At 38.6% G+C, this 18,928-nt stretch overlaps 1 pseudogene; it reads right to left on the bottom strand.

The window, feature by feature from the left end:
- Nucleotides 1-17,974: 17,974 nt before the first annotated feature.
- LOC139186637 (non-histone chromosomal protein HMG-14 pseudogene) lies at nt 17,975-18,379 on the bottom strand (annotated as a pseudogene).
- Nucleotides 18,380-18,928: the final 549 nt, after the last annotated feature.

Raw genomic sequence — 18,928 nt, 5'->3', positions numbered from 1 at the left:
ACCCACCTGCCAATGCCGGAGACATCAGTGACATGGGCTCGATTCCTGAGTTGAGAAGATCCCCTGGAGGAGGGCATGGAAACCCACTCCACTATTCTTGCTTGGAGAATCCCATAGACAGAGGAGCCTGCTGGGCTGCAGTCCACAGGGTCTCAAAGAGTCAGACACAACTGAAGCAACTTAGCACACACACGTAGTATGTAAGGCTGTGTATTTTTCTCTGCTTTTAAGTTTTAATGTTTATTGTTTTCATTATTAAAAACTTTCTATCAATAACCTCAGATATGCAGATGACACCACCCTTACGGCAGAAAGTGAAGAGGAACTAAAAAGCCTCTTGATGAAGGTGAAGAGGAAAGTGAAAAAGTTGGCTTAAAACTCAACATTCAGAAAATGAAGATCATGGCATCTGGTCCCATCACTTCATGGGAAATAGATGGGAAAACAGTGGAAACAGTGTCAGACTTTATTCTTTTGGGCTCCAAAATCACTGCAGATGGTAACTGCAGCCATGAAATTAAAAGATGCTTACTCCTTGGAAGAAAAGTTATGACCAACCTAGATAGCATATTGAAAAGTAGAGACATTACTTTGCCAACAAAGGTCCGTCTAGTCAAAGCTATGGTTTTTCCTGTGGTCATGTATGGATGTGAGAGTTGGACTGTGAAGAAAGCTGAGCGCCAAAGAATTGATGCTTTTGAACTGTGGTGTTGGAGAAGACTCCTGAGAGTCCCTTGGACTGCAAGGAAATCCAACCAGTCCATTCTGAAGGAGATCAGCCCTGGGATTTCTTTGGGAGGAATGATGCTAGAGCTGAAACTCCAGTACTTTGGCCACCTCATGCGAAGAGTTGACTCATTGGAAAAGACTCTGATGCTGGGAGGGATTGGGGGCAGGAGGAGAAGGGGACGACAGAGGATGAGATGGCTGGATGGCATCACTGACTGGATGGATGTGAGTCTGAGTGAACTCCGGGAGTTGGTGATGGACAGGGAGGCCTGGCATGCTGTGATTCATGGGGTTAGAAAGAGTCAGACACAACTGAGCAACTAAACTGAACTGAAATACTCTGCATTTACAATTTTGATCACTTCTTTGATTCCAGATGTAAAATGCATAGAAAATTAAAATCTCCTAGATTGTTGCAGTTTTTCACCTGGATTTCAGTTATTATTTTTTACTTTGACTTCATGTGTGTGTGCACGTTTAGAATGTTGTCTGTTCTATTTCTACTTTTTCTTTTAATACATGGAAAAATTTTTGGAACTGTGAGTGATTAAAATAAACTATAGCATTTACTATATTTTTACACTTTTGCTTTGATTATTTTGTTCAGAATTTCAAGTTCTTAGGTATCTACATCCATTTTGTTTCCTAGCATTTCTCACAGTTCATGATTTATTTTTTGTTATGATAGTTACTATTTAACATTTTTACTATCTTATTATTTGAATTTTGCTATAAATTAGACTTACGTGTTTTGTCCTTTTTAAGCTTCTCTTCCTTAAATCTGAACTTCTCCATTATTAGTATCACATCTTCAACTTTCTGTTAATTTTTTGATATGGGACTTGTTCATCCTTTAAAAATTTACCCTTCCAGTCCTTCTTTACATTATTTGCATTTTATTCAAACATGTTTGTTGCTGTTTACCAACCTGTCATTTTTTATTCTAACTTTAATGTATGTATTGACATTTTAAAAGAAAATTATGTTTAGATTTAACTCTATCATCTTGACATCTTTTCTGTTTTAAATACTGTGAATCCAATTGAATCAACCTTTAAATCTGCAAACTAATATTCATTTTGCAGATTTTTTAAGATTTAGACTCTACTTCTCAAAATTATTTAGCTACTTCTTTGCCTGTAGTACACAATCAGTCTTCCCGCAGCCTAAGGTATAGGACGAAAACACACTACATAGGAGTACCTGTGAAAACACTCAAGCCAATGAGTTCTCCTGAAACTAAAGACCCACGTGAGTTTGAGCAAAATCTAGCATGAAAAAATGCCTGCAGAAAAACAATAAAACAAAACCAAAAAAAGTCTAAGAGCTTCAAAAAACCCTGCTATCTCAACATGAGTTAGAGCTGCCCAAAAGTAGTGACTAAGAATAATGTTACTACCTGAAAGTTAAAAACTAGGTGGGTCTCATGGTCTCAGCAAGCTGGTGTGGGTCTAGTAGGCAGCACTGCTGACCTTGGGGGGACCCTGGGCACCATTTCGTGTTTGGGGGCTGGCTGGCTTTAGCCTGGTCCAGTCTTGCCTGGGAAATCCCATGGACGGAGGAGCCTGGTAGGCTGCAGTCCATGGGGTCCCGAAGAGTCAGACACGACTGAGCAACTTCACTTTCACGCACTGGAGAAGGAAATGGCAACCCACTCCATACTCTTGCCTGGAGAATCCCAGGAATGGGAGCCTGGTGGGCTGCCCTCTATGGGGTCGCACAGAGTCGGACACAACTGATGTGACTTAGCAGCAGCAGTGTGGCCTCAGTTGTACATAGGCTCTCATCTTCCAACAGTCTGGCTGGAGCTTATTCCCAAGGTTCTGATAGGACTCCAAGAGAGCAAAGTGCAAACTCCCTTCCCATGTGGCTGGTTAACTAACTCAGTCTCACTTCTGAGAAGTTCTCTTGGTCTAACCAAGAGTAAGGCCAGCCCAGATTCAAGAGGCAGGAAAAAAGATGCAGCCACTTTCTGATGGGAGGAGCTGTAAAGTTGAGTGCAAAGAGCTTGAAGGATGTAAGGAATGAAATGCTTTAGGAATTGATATGTTACTAGGAATTTAACTCATTTGCATTCAGGTCTTCTCAGAGACTTGAGCATTCTTCAATGAAAGGAAGACTGTTAACATAAAATGGGGATTTGCTGTATGACTTAGGTAACTCAAACAGGGGTTCTGTGACAATCTAGAAGGGCAGGGTGGGGAGGGAGATGGGAGGAGGTTTGGGAGGGAGGGGACATGGGTGTATTGATGGCTGATTTTTGTTGATGTTTGACAGAAAACCACAAAATTCTGTAAAGCAAATATCCTTAAATTAAAAAAAATAAATAAGTGGCAAAAAAAAAAAAAAAAATGGACAAAATCTATCATGCAGAAATTCATTTGGGGCATTTTATAATGTATTGTCTATGCCCTGATGTCAGCATTCCACTGAGTTTGTCTTAACTCTGGGAATACTGAGTATGCTTACATAGAAACTTATGGACTTTGCAAGAACCTATACTTTTCAGATTTAAAAAAAATTGGAGAAAATTAATATTTGCTCATATATTGGTGTTTATAATCCCTGGTGGCTCAGACAGTAAAGAATCTACCTGCAATGTGGCAGATCTGAGTTTGATCCCTGGGTTGAGAAGGCCCCTTGAAGAAGGAAATGGCAATCCACTCCAGTATTCTTGCCTGGAAAATTCAATGGCCAGAGGAGCCTGGTGAGCTATAGTCCATGGGGTTGCAAAGAGTTGGACATGACTGAGTGACTGACACACACAGTACAACTTAACAATGAATTTTACGTAGCTACTGATAGATTTTCTTACTATAAATATGCCTATTTCTCAGAATTGTTCTTTGAATGATTCATTTACGTATCTTAGACTTTGTGAGCATATAAACAGTCTCAGGATTCCATGGAAGTTATGTCTATATTATTTGTTTCAATCATAGGATAAGCCCTCTGCAGTTAAATAAAGAGTATATCCTTTAGGGATAAAAAGTCTTTCCAAATATATTTTTCTAAATTTGTCAGGCCTATTTCAGAACATGAATCTTATTTTAAAAGATATCTGTGATTTGCATTTTTTAAATTTCTCAAGGCTAACAATGACATGAAATTATAGTGTTTCATAATGATGTTAATTAGTAAAACTGCTAGAGATCAAAACTTGAGATTGAAAAAATAATCCAGAATGTTTACATCATTTTTTCTTATTCAGCAAGCCCTTCACATACACAGTGAAATGGGGAATTCTGGCAATCTTTAAATACATTAAGAATGCTGTGTGTGTTATTTGCTCAGTTGTGTCTGATTCTTTGCGACTCCGTGAACTGGGGCCCACCAAGCTCCTCTGTTCATAGGATTTCCTAGGCAAGAATACTGGAGTGGGTTACTATTTCCTTCTCTGGATCTTCCCAACCCAGGGGTCGAACCTGGGTCTCCCACATTGCAGGCAGATTCTTTACCGTCTGAACCATCAGGGAAGCCCAAATAAGGATTGCAGGTGCATGCATGCTAGATGGCTTCAGTTGTGTCTGACTGTGTGTGACCCTATGGCTGGAGCCTGCCAGGAATCTCCAGGCAAGAATACTGGAGAATACAGAGCATCCCCTCCTCCAAGGGATCTTCCTGACTCAGGGACTGAACCCGAGTCTCCTGCATTGGCACTGTACCACTAGTGCCACCCGGGAGGCCCCATACAACTGAGGCACCCCCTTCAAGCGGGAGTAGGACCAGTGGCCTAAGGATGCCCACATGCATCAGATCTACAGTTCTCTGCTCTACCAGCTGAGTTATCAAAGGGCGCTTAAGAGTACTACTTGCTGGAATTTTCAGCCCTGAGTTATATACTAGGATGGGGCTTCCCAGGTGGCTCTAGTGGTAAAGAACCCACCTGCCAATGCAGGAGACATAAGAGATGCAGGTTCGATCCCCGGGTCAGGGAGATCCCTTGGAGGAGGGCAGGGAAACCCACTTCAGTATTCTTGCCTGGAGAATCCCCATGGACCGAGGATCCTGGAGGGCTACAGTCCATAGGGTTGCAAAGAGTTGGACACGACTGAAGCGACTTAGCACACATGGACACATATACTGGGATAATTATCACAAATAATAAAAATGAGAAAAATTACTTTAGTATATCTTTTTTTTTTCTAAAAATGATATTGTAAAATGGGAATTTTGAAACAAGTGTTGTGTACTGTATTATTAAAACAAAATTTAGGAGAGTTCCTTGGCAGTCCAGTGGTTAAAACTCAGTGCTTTCACTACTGAGGCCCAGGTTCAAGATCCCCCAAGTACCATGGCTCAGCCAAAAAACCCCAAACTTAAATAACTAGCTAACTGATATTTTTTATCATAATGCATTTCTGTCAGTGATGTCTAAGAACAATTAACACAAGAATGCTATGGCTATTTAGCAAGAAATGAAAACTTTTGTTCTTAATGACACCTGGCTACTAAGTAAAGACAAATTAAATTGGCTAAATTAACACAGTGGAAGATGCTGTGATTGAGAACACACATGCTTTAAGTGATTTTTCAAAAATTATTTCAAAAAAATTTTCAAAAATTATTATTTCAAAAAATCCAAACAATCTGGATCTTTTACTTATACAAAATCCTCCATGAAGAGCATTATTCCCTGCAGACTAGTTTTTATAGCCAGGCCAAAAAACAAAAAAACAACAGCAAAAAACTCTGCTTTAATTTATACACTATTCTATATATTCTATATAAATTGATTTAGAAGCTAAATATAAATATCAAATCCACAGAACTCTTTTCATTATGAAAAAGTGAAATGCTGTACCCATTAAGTAATGACTCCACTACTTCCTCTCCTGTGTCCCTGGAAACCACCATTCTCTTTGTCTCTATGAACTTGATAGTTCCATGTACCTCATGTAAGTAGAATTATACATTACTTGTCCTTTGTGACTGGTTTATTTCACATAAAATGATATCCTTAAGGTTCATCTATATTGTAGCATGTATCAGAATTTCTATGCTTTTTAAAATACTGAATAATATTCTATGGTATAGATATACCATATTTTGTTTATTCATTCATCTGTCAAAGGACACTTGGATTGCCCGTATCCTTTAGCTACTATAAGTAATGCTGCTGCTGCTGCTACTGCTAAGTCACTTCAGAGCACACCAGGCTCTCCCGTCCCTGGGATTCTCCAGGCAAGAACACTGGAGTGGGTTGCCATTGCCTTCTCCAACGTATGAAAGTGAAAAGTGAAAGTGAAGTCGCTCAGTCTCTTTGAGACTCTGCTTTCAATTCATATACATATATATATATATATCTTATATATATACCCCAAACTGGAATTGTTTGGTCATATAATAATTCCATTTTTAATTCTATAAGGAATTACCATACTGTTTTCTATAGAGCCTGTATCATTTTACATTTCCACCAACAGTGCACAACTGGTCCAATTTCTCCACATCCTCACTAACACTTATTCTATGAGTTTTAATAGTGGCCATCCCAATGAGAGTGAGATGTATCTCATTGTGGTTTTGATTTTCATCTCCTTAATAATTAGTGATGTTGAGACTCTTTTCATATGCTTATTGACCATTTGTATATCTTCTTTGGAGAAATGTCGATTCAAGTCTTTTGGCTATTTTTATCATTAGGTTGTTTTATTGTTGAGTTATAGTTCTTTAAATATTTTGGACATTAACCCTTTATAATTATAACATGATTTATAAATATATCCTTGCATCTCATGAGCTGTTTTTTTCAACCTATTCATTGTGTTCCTTGATGCATGGAAATTTTTAATTTTGACATAGTTTGGTTTCTCTTTAAAATTTTTTCTGTGCTTTTGGTGATATATTCAAGAATTATTGCCAAATAGTCCATTTACTTTTAGCCAAGTCTGTCTCCTAAGGCACAAAGATTACTTACAATGCAAATCAATTAGATAAACTGGATTAGTTTACTCATTAAAAACACAGGCTATTAAAAATGAGTAAAATTAAAAATGGCAAACAGTTTTTATTGAAAATTTAACTTTTGAAAAGTAGTAAATTCTATTTGTTTAACTAGTTGATTACTTTTACTGAAGCTTTGAATTCATGTCTAGTTCATAGATCTCTTCAAACTGAGACCTAATGGAAACCCTTTGAAATCTAAGTCTATGTATTAAGTTTCTTTGTTTTGACAAGCACCTCCTACAGTGACTGGTAAGCACCATCTATTCAATAAGCCCTTACAATAGCAAAATAGCCTATGTAAGGCTATTGATATTATTTATAACATGTTTTCATTTTATGAATGAACAAATTGAGATCCTGCAGAAAAAGTAATCTGTGTTCAAAAGAAGTAACTTGCCAGCAGATACAATAAAAATGCACAGGTTTAGAAGTCTGGATGGTCTGTCTGAATTAATTAATAATTAGGAGCAATTGATGTCAGTGGGACACAGGTATGCATATGATGTCATCCTTTAATTGTAGGCAGGTAGTGGAGATAAGAAATGGGTCTCTAAGAACATTTATTCTAAGAGTTTTTCCCTCAATTCTGTAAGTGTTCTGAAAATTGCCACCTTGTCTCTTGGGGGCTCCCACTTTGCATGCATCCCCTAAGTATTTGCAATGCATTTTGAGAAATGCTTAGAGATCGTCTGTGTCAACTGCCATCTTGGCTGACCACATTTTATATTTCTAACTCATTTTATTCTGTAAAGTTTGCAGTTATTTTCGACTGAAAGAGGCTTCTGTCATTGGGATCACATCCTCTTTTTTTTCAGATGGAAGAACAGAGGCCTAGGAAAGCAGTGACTTGACACAATAAACTGCCAGCAGGGGTGTGGTTAAGATTAGAGTCTCAGATCTGAACGTTTACATTTGCTAGAAAAGTCAGCAGAAGCAGAAAAGAGACAACAGTTTCACATTCCAGGACTTGAGTTTCTTCCTTGTCTTGTGCCTTCTGGGAGCTTCTTTCCCTCAGCCTTCCACAAAGCCAGAAACACATTTGGCTTCTAACACTCAGACCTCCCCAGACATGCTCACAAAGCCGTGGGATGCCAGCAATCTCATCCTCAGCCCTCAATGGGCTGGGCCCACTGGCACCAGAAGTGGGAGAGCTGGACCCCTTTCCCAAGCTTTTCCACTCGACCTTTTTATCTTTGGTAAAAGTGGCTTCATTCTGTAAAGATTGGCATAACTCGCTTCTCCAAGTGTTACTGTCTCTGGAGTCAAGATTGACAAGGTTGCTAACACTGCAAAATGCTCAAATTCATCTGACTTTCCAAGTAGTGGACTGGAAACATCCATGGGAAAATTAGCGAACTTCTGTGAGAATCAATTGGGTTGAATTACACTTTTGATGTACTGTGAATTCAGGTCAGTTCATTAGAATTATATTTTAATAGTTATGGGTGTGCTAATATAATGTTATTCTTCAGTGCAAATTGGCAACTCTCCCAGACTTTGGGAAACTTCAAAGGAAAGAATTTCAAAATCCTATGTAGCAGATACATATAAGAAGTCAGAAAAACTTATTAAGAATCTTCTATTAAAGTACACAATGAACCCTAGATTTATCTTATGAGTTATGATCTTAAATGGTGTCTGTTTGCCCTGAAAAGAACAACATTGTTCAATGGTGTGAGGAGCAAGTAGAAAATTCATAAGGAGAGAAGCTCCTCTTTCTCCTTAGAATTTGTGACGTCATTGTATTCTATTGACATCATTGTACTTCCTTGACTATTTTCAAGATTGCTTATTAGAGCAAAAATAAGACAAAGAGATGGGAGATGGGAGGACTCAGATTTCTATTGGATATTATTATAAGAGGCTGCCTTGTACCTCTCAGGAAAACTGAACAAGCAGAAGTTACAAAACCATCTTTCAAGGGTATTGTAGAAGGTATTTCTTAATTGGACAAAAAGTGCACTCAGTGACTTTCAAGTTCCTTTTGAATTTTAAGACTGCTGCAACATTCTATAAAATAAAGTCAAAAGGAGATGTAGTTGAATTGCTGGTAAATAACAGGCCTTAGAAATGAATTCTCATTAACAGCATTTAGCATTTAGCAGAACTAAATTTAATTTACTGAAACTCACATAGAGGCTAAGGGATGCCACAAAGGGAGCTATGACATTCCTTCTGGATGCCAAGAGGGAGATGCAGGAACCTGGCAGGGTTTGCAAATCCAGTGCCCTGCAGGGCTAGCAAGTTTTCTGATGGCAGCTGTAAGAGGCATGCGGTGAAGGCAGACCTCAAAAGGTATGTACTTAAAATGTAAAGCACTTCTGGTTTCCTTTCTTATCAAGTCATTACCATTGTCCCTAATCCTTTAGATCTGGAACACTTGAGAGATAAGGGAACTCTAGGGCAAATGGCAAAGACTACATAAGCAATTTTGTGTGGTACAGCTGAAGCCCATTCCCCATGAATGTTAGCACAACAGAGTGTAGAAGCTCCCCAGGTATTGAAAGATTGTGCATGGACCTTTTATACATGTAGCTGAGTGAATTAAGATTTAAAAACAAAAAGAAACATACTGTGTACCTCTTCCATGATGTTTGCATGACAATTGAATTTTCTTAGAATTAAAAAATTAATTATCACAAAACAATGCTTCTGTCATTGTCAGTCCCTTGCAAGTTGTTATGGGTGAGAGTTTGACAGTTAAAGAGGTGGTCTGGCTGTGCAGCCCACATCCCACCAGATAAGTCGCCCCCTTCACATCTGTGTGTAAAGTTGGAACTCTGTAATGGAGAATTATTTAAGAATTTCATAATACAACCTGCTCAACAAAACATATCAGTTTCTTCTGGGGAGCAGTTATTGTGCCCTTGAACAAATACCATGGCTCAAATGGATGAAATTATACTAAAGCTAACTTGTTTTCTAAAAGTTTAAATATTTATATTTAATAAATATATTAAATACTAAATACATATTGCCATATATATATATAACAAGCTGTTTACTTTAAACATATTTATCATATACATGGGGAGCCCAGGTGGCATAATGATAAAAAAGCTGCCTGTCAATACAGGAGACATAAGAGATGCAGGTTTGATTCCTGGGTTGGGAAGATCCCCTGGAGGAGGGCACGGCAACACACTCCAGTATTCTTGCCTGGAGAATTCCAAGGACAAAGGAGCCTGGCGGGCTACAGTCCAGTGTCTCAAAGAATTGGACACCATTGAAGTGACTTAGAATGCACACCCACTCACCATATGTATAGTGAATATATATTTATATGTTAAATGTATACAAGATATATAGTGATGTAATCACCATAGTCAAGCCGGTTAATATATTCATCACTTCACAAAGTTACCGTTTTTTCTTTGTTGTGCTGACAACACTTAACATCTACTAGAAATTTAAATATTTATTGTCCATGGGGCTAATCTTATTATTTGTCCTTATTGAATATAATTTTGTTACTTTTTTGGTGATAAGAGCATTTAAATGTTAATTTACATATAGACTAAAATAACCTTTTAGTTTTTGAGGGAGAAACACTTTTTAAAAGTTAAAATATCAGAAGTCTCAATGAAGAGGAGGTATGAGGACAAGGGTTTGGTTTTAAGAAGGTGTAATCACAACTGCTAAAATTAAATTAATTTACCAGGGTCTTCTGCAAACTAATCGGGTATTCTAGAGAAAAATGTACCTGTCTACTATGAAATCCAAACACAAGGAACCATTTATCTAACCATTTATCTGACAAAAAGCCAGGACAAAACTTATTCATCTGCTTCCACTGGACAAAAGCCGTGGAATAAACAAGGAACCAGGAAATTCCAAGTAAGTCCAGTTTTAAAGTTTAAAGTGTTATTAAGAGATCATCCTGAAGTGTTTCACCTTGCAATCTCTAGTGTTCAGAGGACACTAAACCAAAATGAGAGTAAATCTACATTCCTCCATTTCATATGCTAACACATTGATTTTGATCCAAGGACCATTTTAGTTGTAGTTTTAAATTACTTCTAAAAATTTTATTATCTTTTATATACCTACGGCTGATTCATGTTGATACATGTCAAAAACCATCACAATATTGTACAGTAATTATCCTCCAATTAAAATAATTAATTCAATAAAAATTTTATCTTTTTTATTGAAGTATAATTGATTTGCATTGTATTAATTATTGCTGTACAGCAAAGTGATTCAGTTATAATATATACCTTCTTTTTTCATATTCTTTTCCATTGTGGTTTATCATAGGATACTGAATGTAGGTCCCTGTACTGTACGTAAGACCTGGGTGTCTATCCATCCTGTATATAAGCTGCATCTAGTCCCAGACTCCTGCTCAGTCCTTGCCTCTACCCCTCCTCCTTTGACAATCACCAGTTTGTTCTCTATGTCTGTGATTCTGTTTCTGTTCATAGAAAAGTTCATTTGTAATGCATTTTATTTTCCACAAATATGTAATAGCATATGTATTTCTATTTCTCTTTTTTTCCTGGGCTGTGCAGCTTGGGGGATCTTAGTTCTCTGGCCAGGGATCAAATCTGGGACCTAGGCAGTGAAAGCATGGAGTCCTAACAACTGGACTGCCAGGGAATTCTTCTCTCTCTCTGACTTAGTATGATCATCTCTAGGTCCATTCAAGGACTGTTCTGAAAATATACTGTCCTCTCAAGAACAACTGCTGATAATTTTTGCCACTTGAAATTAAAGGATGTGCTCTGCCCTTTATTGCTACTATGTATAAAATACATAACGAATGAGAACATACTGTATAGCACAGGGAACTCTACCTAATGCACTGTGGTCACTTGATTGGGAAGGGAATTCAAAAGGGAGGGGATATATGTGCCAGGAGCCAGCACGGGAGTTCCTACCCATGACAAGGTCATGCAGGAGAGCCCTGATGGGCAAGGCGAGTCAGGGACTCAAGGGCGCCCCTCCCTGGTCTGCCTGAGCATCTACCCCAAAACCAGAATTTGTCTATTTTACTATTTCACAACTTTCACTAACTCTTCTGACATTAACGGGGGGCTATCCCCGACCACCTTTCTCTGAAGAAAATTAACTTAGAGCTCTAGTTAATAATTGTCCTGGGCATAATAGGAGTATTTCAATTCAAGCCCCTCTGATGACTTTCTAGCTTGCCTGACAGGTTTGTTAAGATTCACAGCCTCCCAACCACAAGAGGCACAGGAAGCTTAAGATATTCTAACAATGCAGAACTTCTCAGAGAGTTAAAATTGTTAAAATAGAACTAGTAGAGGATTTCTTTGTTGAGCTAATGCTTGCTGCCAAGTTTCCATATCCCTTACCTATTGTGTCCCTGGGAGTGTATTGATTAATATAGTTGGTGTATAGAAATGTAAGTAGTAGCTTTAATGTTTGTAACCTTAGACCCTTGAGTTAATTCTTTTCTTGTTATAGCCCACCACACTTTTGCCCTATAGAAATGCAACTTTATCTAATGCTTTCAGAGGGTGGCACCTGACTTTAGAATAATCACCTCTAGAGAAAAATAAGTTTTCTGAAGAAAGGGTCATAAAATGTTAACAGGCCTCCTGGCCAGAAGACGATGTAAATAACCTAAAGCTTTTGCATATGATAAGTTTGCAGAAAGAAAGCCTGTCTTCGATAAGGATCAAGGACTGCTGACCTTGAATGATTCTACCCGCCCCCCCTCACCCCTCCATTATCCTCTATGCACAAATTAAGGTATAAAAACTACTTTGGAAAATAAAGTGCGGGCCTTGCTCACCGAAGCTTGGTCTTCCCATGTTGTTCTTTCTCTTTCCTTTTCCTTTTCAGGCTGATCCCCTGGAGCGCAGGGGCCCTCTGCGTTCACTTTCCTGCCTGGGCTTCTAAGACCCACTTGAGAAGGTGCCTAAGGTGGGGCACATTCCACAATTCGAGAGGGCGCCTGCGGCCTATGTGAACAGAGCAAGTCCCGTGCTGGGGCTTTATTGGTTTTCTGCATAAACCAAGGAATATCAGCCTCTTTTCTCTCCTCTATTTTCTTAACTAAAGGCAAAATTCTTTCCTTATCTCTTTCTCTAATTCTATCCTTTTCACCAACGCTGTCCTCCCGAGGGAATCCCTGGATCCAGCCTGGGCTGGACCCCAGCATATATATATATGTAAGGTTGATTCATCTTGCTGTTCAGTAGAAGTTAACACAATATTGTAAAGCAATTATTTATTGTTTTTAGTCACTAAGTTGTGTTCAACTCTTTTGAGACCCTCTGGACTGTAGCCCATTAGACTCCTCTGTCCATGGGATTTTCCAGGCAGGAGTATGACAGTGGGTTGCCATTTCCTTCTCCAGGGATCTTCCTGGCACAGGGATAGAACCTGTGTCTCCTGCACTGCAGGCAAAATCTTTACCACTGAGCCAGCTGGGGACTGCAAGGAAATCCAACCAGTCCATCCTAAAGTAAATCAGTCCTGAATATTCATTGGAAGGACTGATGCTGAAGCTGAAGCTCCAATACTTTGGCACCCTCATGTGAAGAGTCGACTCACTGGAAAAGACCCTGATTCTGGAGGAGAAGTGGATGAAAGAGGATGAGATGGCTGGATGGCATCACCCACTAGATGGACATGAGTTTGAGCAAGCTCCAGGAGTTGGTGATGGACAGGGAAGTCTGGCATGCTGCAGTCCCTGGGGTTGCAAAGAGTCGGACACAACTGTGTGACTGAACTAAACCAAGTCACCAGGGGAGCAACTATACTCCAATAAAAAGTAATTTAAAAATAAAGGCAATAAACAACTCATAGATTGAAAGTATATCATTTATTCAAATTTCGCTTCTACCAAGCCTTTTAGCCAAATTGCTTAAAAAGATTGAAATGGGAGTTTTAACTGTTTTTGACCTGTGCCTAACCCATGCTTGGGAGAGAAAATATCACAGATAGGGCTCCCCAATTTACTGAGTAAATGAGACTCTTAGCAGAAAACAAAAATTGTAGTCTCTACAGATGCTACCAACTCCATTTTTGAAACTTGGAAGGCAGTGATAAAAGGCATCTGCTTGTTTTTCTCTTCTCACCTCAAACATGCATGTGTCATTTCATTTGAAAAAGGGAGAATTAAGCTGAACATTCCATTTCTTACCTTAAAAAATACTTCTCAGTTGGTGGGGGTGGCATGTGGTGAGTCTTCCCGGGTGTCTCCTCCACTGCTGAGGGCTCTTCACTCCATTCTCCTAGAGTGAGAAGTCCCCTTCTTTGGGGGCTGGAAAATGGGCAGGAAGCATCCTGGAGCTGACTGTCTCTACACTGCCTAGGAATGGCTTCCCAGCAGCATTGCTAGAATCCAGTACTCAGGCTCTGCTCATGTTGAAGTCATCATTTTTTTTAATTTCCCCTTTGAAAATATAGAAAAGGACAGAGATGAAAATACTTGTAGCTGCTATTAAATAAACAGCATAAATGATAATAAAAAAGGCCAAAGCAAGTGTAAGATCCACAATGAAAATGATCAGCTCTGCCAACATGTCTGCCTTTCTCCTTGTTCACAGAAGATATTTAAACAGTTCTAAAGGCACACACTTAGGTCTTTATAAGATGTAAGCAGGAAAAAAGACATTTCTAAACATGCCAAAGTGTGTTGTAATTCCCCAAGGATCTACCAAGAGGGCTGTATAATGAAACTTCTGATTTCCCAACTGATACACAACAGTGGCTAAAGGTAAAGGACGAGATACTGCTTCACTACAGATATGCTAATGGAGAGAGACACAAGAATCTATTTCATCCCCTGTGTAGCTGATTCGCTTGGATTGTAATTTCCAAAGATAGGAACACTCTAATATGCATTTATAACATGCAAGGCTGCTATAGAAATTTGTTATTTTTCTTGGGAAATTGAACTGTACAAGTCTAGTGTAAAAGGAAAATAAAGCCATTTTCAAATATGCAAAAATTCAGAACGTCTACCTCTCTTGAATGTGTTTGGGGAAAAAAATTACTAGAGGATATAGTTCAATAAAAGATCTCCATTACTGAAAGAGGAAAACTTAGTACGTAAAAAATTGTGAATTTAACCAACGGAGCAATGAAATTAAATCCCAGAATCCCAGCTCATCAGCAAACATACAAGGTAATAAGTTCAAATTGTAAAGGGAAGTTAGTGAGCAGCCAGAGATAGCCTTTAAGGAAACAGTCACTTTCTTATATTAAATAGTATAATTAAAAATGAGATGACAAAATGACCAGAATATTTCTCAGTTAACAAAGTAAATGAAAGGTAATAAGATAATCCAAGAAGTACATAAAGTTGAATAGTATAGCCATGGTACTCAAATGAAGCAAATTAAACTGAAGCATGATTCCAAATAAGTCATGGGATATAAAAAACCAGACCCCGTGGACTGTAGTCTACCAGGCCCTTCTGTCCATGGAATTCTCCAGGCAAGAATACTGGAGTGGGTAGCCTTTCCCTTCTCCAGGGGATCCTCCCAACACAGGGATTGAACCCAGGTCTCCTGCAGCACAGGCAGATTCTTTATCATTTGAGCTATCTGGGAATCCCTATTTGTCTTTAATATTTGGAAAGTCCTGCTTTAAGTAGCATTGATTCAGAGTGTAGAATTTCATTTCCAAAAGGTTCAACCACAGTCCTTGATTTTATAATGAATATTTTCAAACTCAATACTTCACTTCTTTCCATCTCTCTCAGTATGCTTCCTAACTTTTTTCAGCTTTTAAATTGTCAAAAAACTCAGACTATACAAAGGGCAGAGGTATTGATTTTCACATCTTGCCTATGGAACTCAAAGGATACTGTCCAATAGTTGTGTAAGAAATAAGTATTAGCTATAGTTTTCAAAATAATAAAGATGGTCAATCGGAAAGCTAAAAATACAAATGTAATAGGACTTGTAATAATAAGATAGAATGGATAGTAAAAGCTGTTCAATTCTCGATTTTCATGGTAGTAAGTTAAAGATTGTTGGGGTCCTTTAATGGACCAGGACCTGGCAGTCCGGAGGCGACGATAAAAAAGTGAAAGAGAGAAAGAGGCAGATACTCCTTGGTTTACGCAGGAAGCCAATAAAGTCCTCGACCCAGGACTCGCGTCTCTCACGAAGGCACTAGACGCCCTCTCGAGGGGCTTGAAGGCACAGGGCGCCTTCTCGAGAGAGTCTTAGAGGCCCAGGCAGGAGAGTGAACAAGACGGGTCTCTGCACTCCAAGGAATCAGCCGAAGAGAGAGAGAGAGAGAGAGAAGGAAGGAAAGAAAGAAAGACACATGGACCCAAGCTCTGATGGAGAAAAGGTGCTTTAATGATTTTTCTGTGAGTATATATAGGCTGTAGTACAAGAAGTTTCTTTTGTCAATGATAAAGATCAGAAAACCAAATGTACAGTAACCGTTACCAAGGGAAAAGGGATGATGATGGTCACAAGGTCAGAAGACAATCCATACCTCAAGAAAGGGGATCGAGACTAAGCAGTTTTGTCGTAAAGAGAACGTTTACTAAAGGAGATTCAAGCCTGTCTCACACAATGACCCCAGTTCCTGGGAGCAGTGTGCTGTTCCCCTTAAAAACAAACAAAGGACCTGTGAGAAACAGCATGTAGGAATCCTCCTGTTAAACATTCCCTGACAAAAGATGCTGTTTTAAATTGCTTATAAATAACAAGCTATGACACCCCACTCCAGTGCTCTTGCCTGGAGAATCCCATGGATGGAGGAGCCTGGCAGGCTGCAGTCCATGGGGTCGCAAAGAATCGGACAGGACTGAGCGACTTCACTTTCACCCATTGGAGAAGGAAATGGCAACCCACTCCAGATTTCTTGCCTGGAGAATCCCAGCGACGGGGGAGCCTGGTGGGCTGCCGTCTATGGGGTCGGACAGAGTCGGACACGACTGAAGCGTCTTAGCAGCAGTAGCAACAAGCTAAATTATATTACTTAGACCTATGCTGGCCAATACAGTGGCCACTTGTCATATGCAGCTATTGAACATCTAAAGTGTTGCCAGTCTGAATTGATAAATTCTCTAAGTAGGAAATAGACTTAACATGAAAAAAAATTAAATATCTCATTCATATTTTTTATATTGACTATATGTTAATATTTTGAGTTATGGGATTAAGTAAAATATGTCATTAAAATTATTTCATCTATTTCTTTTTACTTTAAAAATATGGCTGCTAGATTTATTAATGTTACATTACATTACATTTCAATTGGACAACACTCATCTAGAATTTTAGAGCTAAAAACCAGGAGAACCAAAACCAAAAAATGTTAAGAATAGTTCCCTCTGGAGAGTAGGACAAGTGTGGAGGGAAAGGCTTCATGTTTTTATTTCTGCCTTTTGTATAGTCTGAATTTTTAATATGAAGTTCATCTACTATTCTTTAAATGAACATTTAATTAAATACAAATAAAGGATAAGGTGTAATAAATAGATTATGATACAGTTTTTTTCTTTTATAATTGAGATTTTATTGGTTGTTTTGAGGATCACTACACAAACATTTCAATTTGTACACAATTCCTCACATACATACCAGAAATCTAAAAAATCATATAGTTGTGATTCTTAACAGTTATTCCAGTGACTTTCTAGCTTAAAATTTGGAGCAAACTTTTCTTAACAGGGTAGCAAGTACCAATATCTTCAAATATTGATATGCTGTTACATCATAAGTCCCACTGATTCACAATTTAATATCATATTCACTACATACTCAAACTGTCAATCGTTCACAGCACATTAACCAAGTTACTAGGAAAACTGGACTACCACGACCAAGGATGTTATAGAGCACATGAAATTCTGATCAGGAGAGCCAAGATCAAACAGTGGTTTCCTGTAGAAAATAATTCTACCAAAGCAATACGTGAAGAGATGTAATTTAAAGTGTTCAAGACATTAAATGCACAACTGACTCCAAATTGCCATTTATATTATAGGATATGCTTTTATATTATAGGATATAAAAGCTTTTATATTATAGGATGCTTTTATATTATGGAATATAAAAGCTACCCCCCATCTATGGAACATTAAGCTGACACCCAACACAATCAAAACCTCCTGTATCTAATATCCCACTATTTTCTGGTTGTACCAAAAAATAAACAACCAGAAAATGATTTCACCTCTTAATAAAAAGCATTTACACTTAAAAAATGGGATGAGGTGGGATTCTCTCCTTTTAAAAAATGTTTTTAGGCTACCAAAAAACTTGCATTTACAAAATAGTTGATAAATATTCCTCTGGATTGTACAAGAAGGGAAACAGGGACCGCTGGCAGGACTGGGTGTGTGGTATTAATCAGACTTGGCTTCTTTCTCGTCTTCATCAGAGGCTGGGCTCTCCTCGTTTTTAGTCTCTGCATTTTCTACAGGTAAGTCTCTTTAGTCTCTTGGTTATCCACTTCTGCCTGTTGTCCCTTTGCTCCTCTTTTTCCATTTGTTTACGCTTTTTTGTCTGAAGATTCACCCTTTCCCACTGCCTTTTTTGGCTTATTTCCACTCTTTCAGGAGCGGGTTTTCTGACAGCCTCCCCAACCTCCCCTTGGGCTCCTCCTTCGCCACCCCCTCAGTGGAGCTGACCTCCTGGGCACCATGGCAGCAGACAGGCAGAGCCGAGTGCCTGTGGGCGGCGCCATCAAGAGCCTCTGCAGAGCTGAGTAGCCTGGCTGTGGCCACTCCTCTGCCCAGACTATGGTACATTTTTAAAGAAAGGATTAGGTGGGTGTTTGAGAGACAGAAATCAAAAGGACAAAGTGAGGTGAGTGAAGCAGATTAAAACGTGGAAAAGATACAGCTTTCAATAGATCAGAAAAGAAGGAAAGGAGCAGTAGGTAATTGTACTTGGGAAGGGAGGTTAAGCTTGTAAAATGTATCATATTGATCAATAGGGCACAGTCCAGTTTAAAACTCAATTTTAGGGATCACTGGATAGTTTCCTATATATTATATTAAGTAATAATGTAAGATAATTAGTAGATGGTGGCATTGTGATGGCTAATTCAAATGTAGTTAGCTTTATGCTGAAGTAATACACACATGCTCCAGTTTAGCAAAGACAGACTTGCTTGTAATGGGTCACTTTACTAAAGAAGCTTGTCCTTAACTTAAAGAACCAACAAGCAAGTTCAGAACTGAATATCTTTAAATATTATCTTGAAAATTCAACACTTCAATTTTGCAGAGCTTCTGGAAAAGTAACATCAGGGGAAGAATGTGGATTTTCTATTATAATTTTGTTGGGGGGAGTTT

This window comes from Bos indicus, chromosome 13 (assembly GCF_029378745.1).
Source record: "Bos indicus isolate NIAB-ARS_2022 breed Sahiwal x Tharparkar chromosome 13, NIAB-ARS_B.indTharparkar_mat_pri_1.0, whole genome shotgun sequence".
In the NCBI taxonomy this organism is placed as follows: domain Eukaryota; kingdom Metazoa; phylum Chordata; class Mammalia; order Artiodactyla; family Bovidae; genus Bos; species Bos indicus.
Note: the sequence above shows the minus strand (reverse complement) of the source record. Positions and strands in the feature narration are given on the sequence as shown.